This window comes from Sus scrofa, chromosome 1 (assembly GCF_054392235.1).
Source record: "Sus scrofa isolate SSC_HxYL_T2T_F1_AM1 chromosome 1, Sscrofa_HxYL_maternal_Yorkshire_Landrace_v2.0, whole genome shotgun sequence".
Classification (NCBI taxonomy): Eukaryota; Metazoa; Chordata; class Mammalia; order Artiodactyla; family Suidae; genus Sus; species Sus scrofa.
In genome coordinates this window covers 226,766,573-226,785,000 of record NC_139383.1, presented here as the reverse complement: position 1 = coordinate 226,785,000, position 18,428 = coordinate 226,766,573, and the positions used below count along the sequence as shown (strand labels likewise).

General features: G+C 36.6%; 2 protein-coding genes across 21 annotated transcripts in view; one reads left to right on the top strand and one right to left on the bottom strand.

The window, feature by feature from the left end:
- Positions 1–18,428, bottom strand: part of RANBP6 (RAN binding protein 6) — a 305,681-nt gene that overhangs the window by 160,823 nt on the left and 126,430 nt on the right. The gene's annotated exons all lie outside the window — the stretch shown is intronic.
- The window catches only part of IL33 (interleukin 33), a 42,019-nt gene continuing 33,165 nt past the window's right edge, over positions 9,575–18,428 (top strand). For 14 of the 15 annotated variants that reach the window (XR_014825130.1, XR_014825124.1, XR_014824923.1 and 11 more), the window contains exon 1: positions 9,575–9,618. The gene's annotated coding sequence lies outside the window, so the exon portion shown is untranslated. 15 annotated transcript variants of the gene reach the window in all.

The following is an 18,428-nucleotide window of genomic DNA, read 5'->3' as shown; positions in this document are numbered from 1 at the left end:
TGTCCTTGGGTCTAAAGTGAATCTCTTGTAGACAGAAGATAGTTGGATCATGGTCTTTTTTTTTTTTTTTTTGGCAGCATCATGGCACACAAAAGTTCCCAAGCCACAGAAGTGACAATACCAAATCCTTAACTATTAGGCTACCAGGGAACTCCATGAATGATGGTTTTTACTCATTCTGTGAGTCTCTGCCTTTGCATTGGAAAATCTAATCCATTTACATAAAGTAAATACTCATAAGTGCATACTTTTGCCATTTTGCTATTAGTTCTCAACATGTCATATCTTTTCTGTTCCCTACTTCCTTCATTACTGCCTTCTTTTTTTTATTTTCTTTCTAGTATACCACTTTGATTACCCTCTTATTTCTTATTCTATATATATTTGTTTTCTTCTTCATGGCTACCCTGAGGATCACAATAGAATCCTAACTTTATAATGATCAAGTTTGAATTAATACCAATTTATTTTCAATAATATACAAAATTCTTCTCCTTTACAATTCCATACTTTTGTTTTTTCACAGATTAAATATTTTTATATTGTGTCCATAAATATGATTTATAATTATTGTTTTATGCATTATTCTTTAAATTATATAGAAAAAAGAAGTTATAAATAAAAATGTAATAGTATTACATTTTATACTTTTATTACATTTTATACTTACTCTTGAAGCTACCTTTTAACATTGTTCTTTTTTTTTTTTCCTTTCATATGGCTTAAAGTTACCCTCTAGTGTCCTATCATTTCAGACTAAAAGGCTTATCTCAATATTTCTTGCAGGGCAGATCTACTAGTGACCAACTCTCTGTTTTTGTATATCTGGGAATATCTTAATTTCCTTTTCATTTTTGAAGGATGGTTTTGCCACACATAGAACTTTTGGTTGATGGTGTTTTTCTTTCAGCACTTTAGGTATGTCATACTACTGCCTTCTCATTTCCACGGTTTCTGAAGAGAAATTACTGAGGATACTTTACGCAAGATAAGAAACTTTTCGCTTATGGCTTTCAAAATTCCCTTGTCTTTAGCTTGTCAAAAGCTAAAGACAAGGGATCTCTGAGTTTATCCTGCTTAAATTTTGTTGAGTATTTTGGATATATGGATGCCTTTATTTCATCAAACATGTTTTTAATAATTTTTTAAAAAATATTTGGTCCTTTCCTCTCATTTATTTCCCTCTAGAACTTCTATTATGCATAGGTTGGCATGCTAGATGATGTCCTATAGGTCTCTTAATCTCTGTTCATTATTCGTCATTCTTTTCTCTTCCTGTTTCTCAGACTGGACAATCTCAATTGACCTAATCACTGATTCTTTTTAATACTCACATTTGCTATTGAACTCCTCTAGTGAATTTATCATTTTAGTTATTTTGCCTCTTTTTTTTTTCCAACTCCAGAATTTCTATTTGGCTCTTTTTATAATTTTTTCTCCTTATTGATAGTCTCTATTTTGGTGGCATATCATTCTCCTGGTTTCATTTATCTCTTTGAACATATTTAAGATAATTTAAAGTCTTTGTCTGGTTAAATCCCATGTCTGATTCTCCTCAAGGATGGTTTCTGTCAACTTTTTTTTATCCTATGAATGGGCCATATTTTATTGTTTCTTTCTGTAGCTCATAATTCGTTTAACACTCAACATGTTGAAAATTGTAAAGTAGTAATTCTGGAAATTCAATTCTTCCCAGTCCCAGGTTTGATGCTCCTACATGTTGTCGGTTGTTGTTGTCTGTTTAGTGAGCTTCTTAAAGTATTTTTTATGGTCTGTATTCTTTGTTGTGTGTGACCACCGAAGTCTGTGTTCCATTAGCTTAGCTTTCAGCCAGTGTTATCATAGTGATTTGCTTAAACAACTATAGTCAAAAATAGAAGAAAAAAATTACTCTTCCAGTTTTTGCAGATTGGTTCTGTGTTGAGGAATGCCTTCAGTGCTTAGCAAGGTGATTTATAAGTCTACCTTAGCCTTTGCTTCATGCTAGCATGGAGCCATAGGTGAAAGTATAGGGTCTTCTCAGGCCTCTTTTGAACATGTGGCTAGGCTTGGGTATAAGCATTGTCTTCCTGATTCCCTAGTATACATGAGAAGTTTGAGAAGCTCTTATTCTCCCATATTTCCTTTCTCAAGTTTCCTTTCTTTCCCAGGCCACAGACCAAACCCAAGCCATGGCCATAACAATGCCTGATCCTTAACCCATTAAGAATAACTCCTGCTTATTCTGTTTCATCCCTTGTGCCAGGATGCTGCAGACAACACCTTTGCTTTTGGTAAAAACTTCCCAGGAAGCAACGCCAGCCCTGGGAATGCTTCAAAGCAAATTATTTTTAAAAAAGGAAGGCCCTAGTATCAGTCCTGTAGTGAGACATGTCAGATCAAAACACACAACTACAATTCTTTGAGAATAAGATCCATCTTACTCCTTCTAGCACTAGCACCTGAACCAGGAGTACAGGCTGTCCAGTCTTCATAACTGCCATTGATTTGGGGGGGTGATGGATGGCAAATACCCAATTAAAAATGCCAAAACACTCTCTCACTGCAATGAACTATCTTTTCTCTTCATTGTTTTCCATGGTTGTTTTAAGTTTTTACTAGATTGAAGGGTAATATTAAACTGGATTTTAACAGTTTTCTCCAGCTTATTAGTTGTTTTTGTGAAGAGATGGAACCATGGAATTCCCTAAATTGCTGTATTAAGTGACATCAATTGAAATAGTTCTGTAACTTACATTAGAGACAAAAATATGTTTACATGTGTTTGAAAAGAGTATGTATTTCTCACTTTTAAACTGGTAGTCATATAGGCTCAAACACATTCTTCTTTTTTTTTTTTTTTTGTCTTTTTGCCTTTTTTAGGGCTGCATCCATGGCATGTGGAGGTTCCCAGGCTAGGGGTGTAATCAGAACTGCAGCCGCCGGCCTATCCCAGTGCCACAGCAACCCGGGATCCAAGCTGCATCTGCGACCTACACCACAGCTCACGGCAACACCAAATCCTTAATCCACTGAGCAAGGCCAGGGATCGAACCCACAACCTCATGGTTACTAGTCAGATTTACTAACCACTGCGCCACGATGGGAACTCCCTCAAACACATTCTTAAAAAAAAACTCTAGATTTGGAAAACACAGGCCAAACACTCTGCGACATAAACGACACCAACATCTTCTCAGATCCACCTATCAGAGTATTGACAACAAAAACAAAAATAAACAAATGGGACCTAATCAAACTGAAAAGTTTCTGCACAGCAAAGGAAACCCTAAACAACACGAAAAGACAACCCACAGAATGGGAGAAAATCTTTGCAAGTGAATCGATTGACAAGGGAGTCATCTCCAAAATTTATAAACACCCCCTACAGCTCCATACCAAACAAACAAACAGCCCCATCCAAAAATGGGCAGAAGATCTAAACAGACAGTTCTCCAAGGAAGACATACAGATGGCCAAAAAACCACATGAAAAGATGTTCCACATCACTCAGTATTAGAGAAGTGCAAATCAAAACCACTCTGAGGTACCACCTGACACCAGCCAGAATGGCCATCATCCAAAAGTCTACAAACAGTAAGTGCTGGAGAGGGTGTGGAGAAAAAGGAACCCTAGTACACTGTTGGTGGGATTGTAAGTTGGTGCAAGCACCGTGGAAAGCAGTATGGAGATTCCTCAGAAAACTAAAAATAGAACTACCATTTGATCCAGCAATCCCACTCCTGGGCATCTAAACAGAGAAAACCATGACTCGCAAAGATACATGTACTCCAATGTCCATTGCAGCACTGTTTGCAATAGCCAAGACATGGAAACAACCTAAATGTCCTTCTACAGAGGAGTGGATCCAGAAGATGTGGTACATGTACACAATGGAATATTACTCAGACATTAAAAGGAATGAAATAATGGCAATTTTAGCAACATGGATGGACCTAGAAATTATCATGCTAAGTGAAGTCAGCCATACAATGAGACACCAACATCAAATGCTTTCACTGACATGTGGAATCTGAAAAAAGGACAGACTGAACTTCTTTGCAGAACAGATGCTGACTCACAGACATTGAAAATCTTATGGTCTCTGGAGGAGACAGTTTGGGGGGTGAGGGGATGTGCCTGGGCTGTGGGATGGAAATCCTGTGAAATCAGATTGTTATGATCATTATACAACTACAGATGTGATAAATTCATTTGAGTAATAAAAAATTTAAAAAAAACTCTAGATTTTTCTTACTTCCTTTCCCCACGTTTTATGATTTTGATGTCCTTTTTTGTATCTTCATGTTTATCCTTTTGCTGTCCCTTGTGCTTATTGTCACTTTTACAAACAGTTTTTTTTTTTTAATTTACTTATTTATTTATTTATCAGCTTTTTTTAGTGCTGCACTTGCAGCATATGGAAGTTCCCAGACTAGGGGTTGAATCAGAGCTGCAGCTGCCAACCTATGCCACAGTCAGAGAAACAGGGAACCTGAGCTGTGTCTGTGACCTATACCACAGACCACAGCCATGCTGGATCCTTAACCCACTTAGAGAGGCCAGGGAGCAAAACTGCATCCTCATGGATTCAAGTCAGGTTCTTAACCCACTGAGTCACAATGTGAACTTCTTTTTTTCCCCTTTGAGATCTGTATACTGGCTTATTTATGTGATTACTTTCAGTTGTGATTTCCTCCATCATCTATCTTCTTGATTCTTTCCTAGTTAGAGGAGCCATTTCAGTATTTCTTTTACAACTGGTTTAGTATTGCTGTATTCTTTTATAGTTTTTGTTTGTTGGAGAAATTCTTTATCTCCTTCTATTTTAAATGATAATCTTTCTGGGGAGAGTATTCTAGGCTGCAAATTTTTCCCTTTCAGACCTTTGAGTATATCTTGCTACTCTCTTCTGGCCTGTAGTGTTTCTGTAGAGAAATCAGCCAATAGCCTTGCAGGGGTTCTCTTATAATTAATTCTTTGCTTTTCTCTTGCTGTTTAGAATCTTCTCCTGATCTTTAACTTTCGCCATTTTTACTATGTCTTGGTGTAGGTCTGTTTGGGTTCAACTTGTTTGGGGCCCTCCATTTCCTGTATCTGGATATCTGTTTCCTTTAGATTTGGAAAGTTTTCGGCCATAATTTCTTCAAGTATATTTTCAATCCCTCTTTCTTTTTCTTCTTCTGGAATCCCTATTATGTGTAGATTTGCCTACTTTATATTAACCCATAGATCTCTCACATTGCTTTCATATATTTTTTTTAAATTTGGGCTTCTGTCTGTTGTCCTGATTGGGTGATTTCCATTATTCTATCTTCCAAGTCACTAATTTGTTCCTCTGCATTATTCATTCTGCTCTTCAATATCTTTAATTCAGCTTGTGTCTCTGCGAATGAATTTTCTAACTTTTTTAGCTCCTTTGTATAGTTTTTAGCTCCTTATTAAAATAATCTGTGTTGCTGTTGATATCCATTTTTTATTCCTTCAGCATTTTCATTACCTCCTTTTTCAACTCAGTGTCTGTTAAGAGTGCAGAGGTCTGCTTCTTTTCTTTACTCCTCCTGTTCTTTACACTGGGAATGGTTCCTATGCTTCCTCATTTTGCTTATATATTTTTTCTTACTCTGTGAGTTTAGGGAAAACAATAATTAACAGTCTTGGAGGTCTATTTATTTGTGAGAACACACCTGGGTAGCTTGTGAGGGATTACTTTTTGTTTGTTTGTTGTTTGTTTTTAATGTTAGGGCTACTTTTGGTTTGGATACTTGTCTGTTTCCTCAGTGTGTGCAGGCTTTTATCTCCTTAATAGGGGGCATGAAGGTGTTTGCCCTTCCTGTGCTTCCAGGGAGGTGGGGGCAATGGGCAGTGCATGTAGGCAGGCAGCGGCTGGTTGATGGGGCTTGACAGTGGCAGAGACCCATGGGAGGTGGAGCCACAGGCTGCTTCTGGTTGCAGGGCCCTAGGCAATCTCAGTAACACTCAGAGAGGTGGTAGCAGCACCCAGAGCTCTTGACAGTGGCAACTGTGGGGTGTGTGCTTTCCCAGGGAGGTGAGGGAAACACGGTGCTCAGTTGCAGGGCTCTTTGCAGTGACCCCTGAGGTGACTGGAGCTGCCACTGATGCCTGGTCATAGGACCCTTAGTGGTGGTGGGCCATGCCCACCTCTGGAGTCCAAGATGGCTGTAGTGGTTTGCACCTGCCCAGCAGCTCACACAAGAGATGTCCTGTCCCCTGAGAGGCTGCATATACACAGAGAAAGAAGTTCCTGTGGTGGTCCCACCCTTCCTCCTCTCATGCTCCCTAACAATGGCTCCTTGCTTCTCCAGCAGGCCCAGGCCTCCTCTCGTGCTCCCTCGGCTGTGGCACTGTGCTTCCTAGTCACCAAAGGCTGTTTCCACACAGTCAGTCCCAGTCCTTTCCCCAGAACCGACCTCTGCAGCCTGAGTCTCAGTGCCCAGCCCCGCTCCTGGTTGCAGGGCCCTGGGCAGTGACAGTAACTGGAGTCTCAGCACACACCCCCACCCAAGTGTCACAGACTGTGGTAGGCTGGGCAGTGGTACCAATCATCTGTGCAGCTCTCTCTCTGCTTTGCCCTCCTCCAACCACCTGCTGCACTTTCCTCTGAGGCTGCAGATTCCTTTCCTCTTTCACAGCTCCCTCTCAGGTGTGCTGGTCCCATACTGATTCATTTTTTCTCTTCTCTCTCTTTTCTTTTTGCTCTACTCAGTTATGTCTCTTGCACTTTTTGGAAGTCTGAGGTCTTCTTCCAACATTCAATAGATGTTCTTTATGAACATTTAGATGGTATTTTTTTGATGTGTTTGTGGGAGAAGGTGAGCTCCATATCCTAATATTTCCCAATCTTGATCCCACTCCTTCACTCCTAAATAAAATGCAATTTACATTCCATTTGACCTACTTCATTGATTGTGTCATCCAAAATGTTTATATTCTTATATTTTTTCTACTTAACCATACTTGCTCAGATATATGTATTCAATCTCTCACTAGAATGATTAATATGTGTATTTCCCCTTGTAGTTCTGTTCATTTTTGTTTTATGTACTTTAGACTGTGACAGTTTTTGTTGATTTAGATGTATTTCTTCCCAGTAAATTGAATGTTTGCTCATATTCAGTAAACTTCTTTATCTTTAGGTATACTTTCTACCTAAAAGCATAACATGAATCAAGCAATATCAGCTTGATTACTATTTTCCAGCATATATTTTTTCTATCCTTTAATTTCAATTTATAGATTCTATATAAGTTTCTTAAAAATAGGATATAGACGGATATTTTCAAGTCTAATATTAGTTCTTTGGAGCATTTAATTCATGCAACAAAATTATTGACATATTTGGGTTAAATATACCCTGTTTTGTCTTTTGTCTTTGTCTTGCCTTTCATTATGTTTTGTTCTCTTTCCATTATTTATTTCTACTGTATAGACTATTTTTTCTCATTCTATTTTTCCTCCTCCCATAGTTTGGAAGTTAGTCATGCACCTGATACCTATTATTTTGAAAATCTTCCTGGAAAATATAATAGGCATGCTTAATGTATCTGAGCCTATAATTTAGCAATATTTTTACCCCCTTTCTAACAAATCCATGGTCTTAGAGAACTCCCATTCCTATCATCACCTCTCCAGATTTATGGGCTACTTTTGTCACATATTTAGTTCTAGCTTATTTTTCTTAATTTTAAAATAAATAATCATCATTTATAGTTAGTATCTGTTTACGATTACCTCCGTATTTATCATATTCTTTGCTTTTCAATTCCACTTGGAGCTCAGACCTACCATTTGGGGTCAGCTTCCTCTGCCTAAAGTATATCTTTTGCAATTTAATTTTTTAAAGTGTCTTGGTAGCAAAGTCTCAGTTTTAGCATTATTTATCTTTTTAGGAGCAAAGTAACTTCACCAGATATAGCATGTGTCTGTGGGTCAGGAAAATTTCAGATAGCCACCTTCCATCTATCCTGAAAGGAGGCAGATTTGGTATTTGAGAAGAAACAGGAGAGGAAAAAGAACTGTATAAGCCATAAAACCTAGCGTAACTATATCTCAGTGTTCACCTATTACTCTGACCTAATTATTAATAACACTGTTTTCAATCTCAAAAGTTTTATAGTTTTGATAATAAATTCTATGATCATTTGAATAAAGCCCAAATGACCTACAAGACTCCTGGCTTCTGAAGCCATGCTTTCATTTGCATTCAACTCAAATAGCTAGGGACTTTCACTCCCAATGAAATGTCGCCGTTAAGAATAACAAGGACAGATAAATCACCAAAAATGAACAAACAAAAGCATGCAAATGAAAATACATTTACATGTAAGAGAAAATTACTGAAGCATTGGGTATGAGGAATCAAGATTCCAAGAAGAGATAAGCTGAAGCTTTTCTCCTAGGGGCATTTGACAATTCCAATGCGTGCACCAGAAGGCTGGTAATGTTGATTTTGTCTGGGCAGAAGGACACTACTAGAACAGAGAAGTTGAAAAAGTCTTTGGTTATCTTAAGGGGCTGCAGAGACAAAATTGGAGGTTTGAAGTGCCAAAAACTCAGTGAAAAGAAAGGGCTGGGGAGAACTTGGCCTTACATACAAAGAGTTTTCTCAAGAAAATATTTGTCAGATTATGCAACTGCATGAGGCAGAGGCTTAAAACAAATTAGAAAGTCCCTTAAAAGCAGAGCTGAAGTTTTGGCAGTTTTTGTTTCATTTTGCAGTCTTACTCTACTGAGGAGATAACAGTTATAGGGCATGACTGCTAGAGGAAATTTTCCTAATTTAAAAAACTGATTAATCCAAAAGAAGGAAAGAAAGAAGATGAGGCATAACCAGGAGGATAAAATATAGAAAAATAAAGCAAGATAGTAAAAATAAATGCAAGTATTAGTAATTACAATAAATGTAAATATACTAAATAATTCAGTTCAAAGACAAATGATAGTCAAACTGGTTAGAAATTAAACAAAATAAAATCCAACTATATACAGCTTATAAGAGACACTGTTTATTTTGTACTAATGAAGAGTTCAGAGTTCAGAGTACATCATAAAGCCATACTATTATCCTTTGTAATCTCAGTATTTGCAAGAATTCTCAGGGTAGAATAGGATGACATTCCCTCTGTTGTTACCTGTCATCCATCTCTCCCACTTATTGCACACAGCTCAATACTCAATCAGCACAGATCATCTCAGCTTTCTGCCTGCTTGCCTTTATCTCAAATATGGAGACAGCCCTCCTCTTTCATTCTTCCCAGACACAATACTATGGTTTATAGCAGATAATTGCTCAAGTTTGGAGATAATGAAAGGGTTGCACTGTGAGATAATCCTGATGTGAGTTGCAAGTATAAAAACACAGAGCATAAAATCTATAATTGCTAGATTAATTTTAAGAAGGAAAGGAGGAGAAGGCAGAAAGCAGTAAATCTTAGCTGATAGAATTGTAACTATTTGCTCTTTACACGCTATTAAAAACCTGCTAAAATCACACCCACTCAGCTTTCCCTTCTACAGCAGTTTGGCTCTCTGCCAAACTTTGAGTAATAAAAAGAGCCTGCAACTCTCTGAACACAGAGCTACAGCTTTTCAGGGAAGAAAACAAAACCAGATCACAAGGTAAGAATGAAATCAACATTCTGATAGATTTTTAGTCAGTTCTTGTGAAGTAAGATCTTAAAAACCATGGAGAAATGCTTTTTATTTCTATAAAATAATTAGGTTGATTTATTATAATTGCCAATAGTAGTAAAAGATGAGTTGCTACTTAGAATTCCATTTGGCTTTCTTTCGAGTGATTTGTAAAATTACTAATAAATTGCTAAAATAAAGGGTAATAGTCTTTATAGTACATGTTCCCCTCCCCCACAACCAAGTTGATAATTCTACTTCCTACTCCTAATGCTTATCCAAGACAAACCTACTCACAATTGTTTACAAGTGGTTTTCAAGAAAGAGGGACAAATAAAGGAACCAAAAAGGAGCCCTCCTCTCAAAAACATCTGCTCAAAAATAAATCATTTGTGAAAAAAATAAGGAATTGACATTCTAAATGAGTAAATTCAAAAGCTCATTAGTTTTGATACTATTCATTTAGAATGAAAACTGTTTTTGTTCTCTTTATTTCTTTCTGTCTTGCACTTTTCTTTGCCTTATCTTTCCTCACATGAATACTTTCCTCCAGGCTATTTTAATAAAGAAATGGCTCAAAACCCTAAAGTATTGTAGCTGTACACAGGTTGATTCCAGAATATCTTTGGAGAGTTGAGAGTGGAGTATCCAGGACTAGGTGTGGCTAGATCTTAACTTTCACTCCCTCCTCAGCACTGTGTAAGCATTTGAATCATCTGTATATGTCACTGTATACATCTCTGTATGCCATCCTATGCTATTCCCTACATCCCTACCTACTATTGCTTCTCACTTTTGTCTTTTGAAGACTTAGTGCTCTTCTTTTAATTCCAACCCTGAAAAGTCACAGCTCTGTATTCAGGACTTCAGAATCTTTTATTTCTTAAAGTTTGGGGTGCTTGAGCTGAATTGTTGGATAGTGCCCTTAAAGAGTAAAGAACTGTCATGGACATTACTCTCTGCAACTCACATTTCACATGTTCTTCATGCTTCTCTGAAAGGATCCTGGATTTCCTACCAGTCTTTGACTGGTAGCTGCATAATTCATTTTCTCAACAATGTATTGACCTAGATATTTTTCTTATTTTTCCCATCACTGTTTAACTTTTGGTATCTAAATCCAGAATGTACTTTTTTCCCTTTCCCATTAACAGAGGGGAAAAATTCTGAGAGGAATTTTCACTTAGGTAATGAAATAGAGGTGAAAGTAAAGGAAGAGATTGAGAAATGAGAGCTGCCATTCATGGTCAGAGTCTGTAGGAGATAAAAGAAACAACTTGCAAATAGCTTGGGGGAATGTATCTAAATTTCAGTGGTAAAAAAGTTCTGCTCCATGGAAGAATTAAATTATCACAGAGAAATATGTGGGAGGTGAGGCATAGGGGTGGGGCACAGGGAAAAAAATGAATACCAAGGATCTCTCTCTCTTTTTTTTTTTTTTTCCATTTTACTGCCACACCCTTGACAGATGGGATGGATGCCACAGCTGGGGCAATGCATCCGGATCCTTTAACCCACTGCACCTGGCCAGGAATCCAACCCACACCTCTGTAGCAGCCTGTGCTGCTGCTGTTGGGAATCCTTAACCTATTGTACCACGGTGGGAACTCCCTCAAGGATTTTTTTATGCCAGTAAATCTGACAGCATGAGGTCTTTTTGGAGATATAAGTGCAAAATTAAATCATTGCATGGAAGTACTGCAGAAGGGGCAACTTTGGGAAAAGACAAATATATACATCAGGGAATATTTATGCTGGTTAATCTGATAGCATAAAGTCTTTTTAGGTGCACTGTGTGTGTGTGACTGTGCCAAAATCAATGTATGTTTCATTCAACAAGTTGAAATTTTGGCAAACATGGTGAAAATCAAATGACAGAATTCTCCTTCTTTTATAGCTCAGTTTGCAACAGGGACATTTAGTAACATTAAGACCAAAAATAGTCTTGAACAGCAGAAAGAAATCTGAATTCCATCCTTTAAAAAAAGATGCTTGGTTCAAGGACTTCAGGAATCATAGTAGAACTTCTAATGTCTTTTCAATTTCCCTCTAGGTTCTGACACTAATATCAGAATGTAAAAGAAAACTTTAAGGGGACAGAGTCTTAAGAGGACAAGTAAAGTTCATTGTTGGGGGTGGTAAAAAGGGAATACAGAGTTTGGGACACTTCCTCCCTGTAGCAGCCTTCTGGCACATGCTCACATGCTGTCCTTGTTATTGTTGGTAAATTTTGCTATATCTGTGAATGTTTTTGTTTTTGTTTTGTTTTGCCTCAGGTGAAGAGTGCAGTATAGCATAATAGTAAGAAACAGAGTTTTAGAGTCAGATAGAGTCCATCATCTGATAGTGACTAGTTGTGTGATTTTTGGATCTTAACTTTCCTAAGACTGAATATTTTCACCCTCTGGTGTAAAACGTAAAATAAAAACAAAAAACAATAATAAAACACTCTACCCTAGAGAGGCACTGAGATGCTTAGGAAGGTAAAGCAAGTCAGAAGCAGTCATGAAAGGTAGCTGTTGATAATCACTGAACATTTATTAAATGTGAGACATTCCATTCCATGTTATCCATTTGTCACAGTACCTCTATGAGATAAATGTTATTTTCTCAATGTATAAAATTAAGCAAGTGAGATTTAGAAAGTACTAACTCAAGATGATACAACCACCATATTTCAGACCAGAAATTAAAACCCAGAGTCAAATTCCACGAAGGAAAAAGAACCAACAAGGAAGATGGATTCTAAGTGATTTAATTTAATGCATCTCTAATCCTCTTTGAGAATCTATTTTTCTATTCAGAGTTTCCATCATTTTCAAAAAAAATTTTAGGGAGATAACATTAAAATCTTTCACCTACTTTCTTTAGGGCTACATTCATCACCATCTGAGAGAAAGGGTCCCTGTCATCCTCCATTCTCTTAGTGGAACCAGGTATCCACCCATAAATTTGTCTTCACTTTTAACCAGCATACCAGTCCACATCTAGTTCCCCTTTACTTTGAACAGCTCATATATTAGATGACCATCACAATTTCCCCCAGCAATGCTAAAGCATCCAAGAGCTTTTGCAATTGTAAGAACGTTTTGTTCATTACTTGGATTTTTCAACAAAGATAAAGTATTTTCTTTTATTTATTTTTATAATGTTTTTATCTTTTCCATTATAGCTGGTTTACAGTGTTCTGTCAATTTTCTACTGTACAGCAAGGTGACCCAGTTATACATACATGTATACATTCTTTTTTCACATTATCATGCTCCACCATAAGTGACTAGATAGAGTTCCCAGTGCTATACAACAGGATCTCATTGCTTTTCTATTCCAAAGGCCATAGTTTGCATCTATTAACCCCAAATTCCCAGTCCATCCCACTCCCTCCCCCTCTTCCTTTGCAACCACAAGGTATTTTCTTAAAGAGTTTGACAGAACTTCATAGTTCTGCATGTCTGCTGTGTTCAAATCTCAACCACTCCAACTTCTTAGCCAGATCTATCAGTGGCAGATGTTTAAGAAATGATATTTCAGCAGTTTATATTTTCTGTTTTAAAGAGAACATATGCCTTTTCCCCATGTTCTTTCATTTGGGGGGATTATTAAACACAAACGTGAACTTTCCTCTAACCTGAATTTATTAATTCCAAAAACATGCAGGCTAATTTCTGTAGTGTAGTGGTTATCACATTCACCTCCCATGGGAAAGGTCCCCAGTTCAAAACCGGGTGGAAACAAACCACACTCTTTCTTTGGGAGTTCCCGTTGTGGTGCAGTGGAAACAAATCAGACTAATATCCATGAGGATGCTGTTTCAATCTCTGGCCTCATTCAGTGGGTAGTGGATCTGGCATTGCTGTGAGCTGTGGTGTAGGCTGGCAGCTATAGCTCCAATTTGACCCCTAGCCTGAGAACTTCATATGCTGTAGGTGTGGCCCTAAAAAAAACAAACAAAAAAAAAAAGTATTTTTTTCCTTCCTGAGGTTTTGTTTTTCCATCATCTTTTATACATATATTATGTATAACTTGTCCTCATTCTTTAGCAATCCTGTTTAAACATACTTTATCAGTTGCCAGCATGACTGCTTCATACTGGTAAGTCAGTAGTATAGGTATTAAGTATTTCCTTGAGTAAATATTACTTTTTCATCTTTCTAAAAAGTTTTAGCCACAGACACAGGTGGCAACATGCATTCTTATATGATTTTGTGGCTATTTTTTAGCTCTTTAGCTCCCTTTTTTCTTCATTTTGACTTATATAAGATCCATATTACCTCAATGTATATGTAGCATTATTTTATTAAGGAGAGTATGTACTTTTTCCTTCACTGACTTACTCGTGTCATGTGGTTTGTGGAGTTCCCGTCGTGGCTCAGTGGTTAACAAATCCCACTAGGACCATGAGGTTGCGGGTTCGATCCCTGGCCTTGCTCAGTGGGTTGGGGATCCAGCATTGCCGTGGGCTGTGGTATAGGTTGCAGAGACGGTTTGGATCCCGTGTTGCTGTGGCTCTGGTGTAGGCCAGTGGCTATGGCTCTGATTCGACTCCTAGCCTGGGAATCTCCATATGCCACAGAAGCAGCCCAAGAAATGGCAAAAGACAAAATTAAAAAAAAAAAAAAAGCGTCATGTGGTTTGTGAAACCATACTCACAGTTGATGTTACATGGTGACAAATTATAATTAATAGAATAAATTGTATATTATTGAATCAAAGGAATATAAGCTATTTTACTAAAAAAAGTACGATGGGTTCCATGCCTAGGATGTGACATGTAATGTTTACATCTGCCTGCCCAATTATTATTACCTTTCATCATGTAAAGTGGAAGGATTTTTTCATAGTACTATGAAGTCCATGAAATTAGACTCAGCATTTAGAAATATTAATAAAGTCATTTGTATTGTGATGTGCCAATTGGGAAAAAATATAGTTTATAAATCCTTGTATTTTTAATCCATAAAAGTATAAAAGATTAGATAGAAGTCATTTTTAGCAGTATCCTTTTTTTTTTTTTTCTTTTTTTTTCTGGTTATTTGTGGCAATTCCTCCTTAAAGAAAATCTGTGTTTAGATTTATTGGCTCTCCCTACAATCTAGGAAGAACCATGCAGGGACTAGTAACTTCCAGGATTGTGGTTCATTGTTAAAACCAGATATTTCTGTACTTATTATAGGCAACACCTCTTCTTAGCAAAGGAAGGGAAACCAGTTCTTTTGCTCTGCATCATTAGGCATACTGAGGAACGGGTCATATCTGTCCAAAGGAGGAACATAATTAGGTCTTACCTTGGAAAGGAGAAGAAGTATTTAGCAGTCTTCCCACTTTAGTAATTTTCATCTTAAACCCAGCTACCAAGTAACCAAGACTGAGCCTAGTTAGAATCTCATGTAAGGATAATGAAGTCGGCAATTTAGAGGACGGCTGCAGCTTGCAAAGTGGGCAGTGTGGAAGAAAAAGGCGTGTCATACCAGTGTGGACAAGTTTCCAGACCTTTGAGTTGTATTTTCTGATTGCTGCACAAAGAAGCTCTGTTTTATGGGAATAATATCCAGGGTGTGGATTATGGCTTAGTTTATTTAGGTCAATGGCCAGGAACTATCACATCTGTGAGTGGAAAGCTTTCATAGTCTTAATTTTTAAATGTTTTCTAACAACTGAATTTAATATCTACTAATGATGCAGTATATCACTGGGTGGCCATTTGGTTGTGAAAGAAAATCTCCTGGTCTATCCAGGGGAGATGTTCAAAACATTTAACAGCTGGCATGGTGTGAGTGGAGATGAGTGAAAAAGGAAACAGCCTACTGAATACCAGCATTGAGAAGGACTTTCTTTCTGGCTTTTTTTTTTTTTTTTTTTTTTAAATAGCAGCCAATTTGAGATAATGTGGAACTGAAGGTGCTGTGGAATGTCTAAAGAGTTAACAGAACTTTTAACAACCTTGCCAGCGTTTGTCACTACTTGATAGGCATATCCAAACATAGGAGAAAAATCCTATAAAGGTTATGCTAGCAATAACTTGGTCTTTGTACAAGGAAACACGTTCACATATTATGAGAATATATTTATAATTAACTTCTGAATAAAGGTAATGTGAGATAATAGTTTGATCAGAAAACAGGTTTTAGTACTTTTCCCTTTTGAGCATCACTATGGATTTATGATTTTGGGTGATGCTGTAATTAACTTGTTTTCAGACTTGTTTTGATTAGCTATAATTTTTTGTTGTTTTGAGTCACATTGTCACAATTTAGCACAGAAGCCCCTTTAAGGTGGCTCATTTCCTCTTTTTTTTTAAACTACCTCAGAACTTTAAAATATGCATCACTGCTTTCAGGCAACAAGTTATTCAGGGTCACCTTGCATTTCTTCTACCCAAAACATGAAATGAGCCATTCTCCAAAGAGCCCTAATTTCTTTAGTGGAGAACATTATTAGGCTGCCAAATCTGAGCCCTGGGATTATTTTGTATTATTTCATCTTAATACCGAAATTAAAGCAGTTCAGTTACAGAGACAGGGGAAGAAATTATACATGATATACATAATCATGAGTTCACTATCTGCATTATCAGTGGAGTTCTAACACTAATATATATCTATTTGAGTTTTTATCTATTTTATTAATATGTCAAAATTCTTCTTATAATTATTTTTTAATATTTTATTTTGTTATGAATGTATAAATATTTGATTTACACTTTGGTACAATTATTCTTTTTAATTTTTAAAACACTGATGTCTTATTAATTGACGGTTTTTAAAATTTGGTTTCTACATTGGTTACTGGAGGATATGGAACCTGCTTAACAGTTTACTTTATAAGTAGGATGTTAATGAAATTTGAGCTTCAATGTCTATACAAGTTATTTTATTTTGACACTATTTGTCCACCCAAAATGACTTAATTCACGATTATGTATAAATTATTTTCATAGTTTTATACACAAAGTTATATACATAAAAATTTGGGGTAAACAAACCCAACTGGTGTTTGACAAGAATATAATAGCAATAAAAGTACTATATGGCAATCTGTAAAATTAGCACTAAAAATAGTAATAATAATACTATTAATGGCAATCTGAATTTCTAAGGATTTTTATTTTTTCTGTTATAGTTGATTTACAGTGTTTTGTCAATTTCTACTATACAGCAAAGTGACCCTGTCATACATACACACATATTCTTTTTCTCACATTATCTTCCATCATGTTTCATCACAAGTGACTAGATAGACTTCCCAGTGCTATACAGCAGGAGCTCATTGCTTATCCACTCCAAATTCAATAGTTTGTATCTATTAAGCCCAGACTCCCAGTCCATTCCACTCCGCGCCCCTTCCCCCTGGCAACCACAAATCTGTTCTCCAAGTCAATGAGTTTCTTTTCTGTGGAAAGGTTCATTTGTGCCATATACTAGACTCTAGATATGTGGTATCATATGGTATTTGTCTTTCTCTTTCTGACTTACTTCTCTTAGTATGAGAGTCTCTAGTTCCATCCATGTTGCTGCAAATGGCATTATTTCATTCTTTTTTATGGCTGAGTAGTATTGTGTATATATACCTCATCTTCTTAATCAATTCATCCACTGATGGGCATTCAGGTTGTTTCCATGTCTTGGCTATTGTGAATAGTGCTACAATGAACATACAAGTACACATATCTTTTTCAAGGAAAGTTTTATCCAAGAGTGGGATTCCTGGGTCACATGGTAGTTCTATATTTAGTTTTCTGAGGTACTTCCACACTGTTTTCCATGGTGGTTGTATCAATTTACATTCCCACCAACAGTATAAGAGAGTCCCCTTTTTTCCACACCTTTCCATTATTTGTTATTTGTTGACTTATTAATGATGGCCAGGCAATATGAATTTTTTTAAAAGAACACCTCAAATAGTTGAAGAACTCCTAAATTTTCAAAATCTTGTCTTGATACAAAAAAATTTTCAGCTTATCCTTTCTATTTCTGATACATGCTTTCTCTCATATATATTTTTATTTAAATATATCAATTTTATAACATATTATTATACTAAATTTTTGCTTAAAATATAACAACATTTAAATATTAAAATGTTTAGCGTTGCTGTGAGCTGTGGTGTAGATTGCAGACGCGGCTCGGATCCCGCGTTGCTGTGGCTCTGGCGTAGGCTAGTGGCTACAGCTCCGATTCAACCCCTAGCCTGGGAACCTCCATATGCCGTGGGAGCGGCCCCAAAGAAATAGCAAAAAAAAAAAATAAATAAAATAAAATAAAATAAAATAAAATAAAATAAAATAAAATAAAATGTTTAAACTAGCTACTATAGAGAACAGTATGAAAGTTCTCAAAAAGTTAATAATATAATCACCATATGATCTGGCAATCTCACATTTGGGTATATATCCAAAGAACTGAAAGAAGGATATTGAAGAGATATTTGCACACTCATGTTCATTGCAGTATTATTCAAAATAGCAAAGTGGTGGAATCAACCCAAATGTCCACTAATGAATGGATAAAGAAAGTATAGTGTATATATATACAATGGATTGTTATTCAGCCTTAAAAATGAGATCACATGCTATAACAAGGATGAATATTGAAGACAGAATGCTCAGTGAAATAAGCCAGACACAAATACTGTATACTGCATGATCACACTCATATGGTGCTATTAGGAAACAGAATAGAACAGGGTTGCCATGGGCTTGAGGAAGAGGGAAATGAGAGCTGTTATGTGATGGATAAAATTTCAGTTTCGCAAGATTTAAACATTCTAGAGATCTGTTGCACAACAATGTGAATACAGTT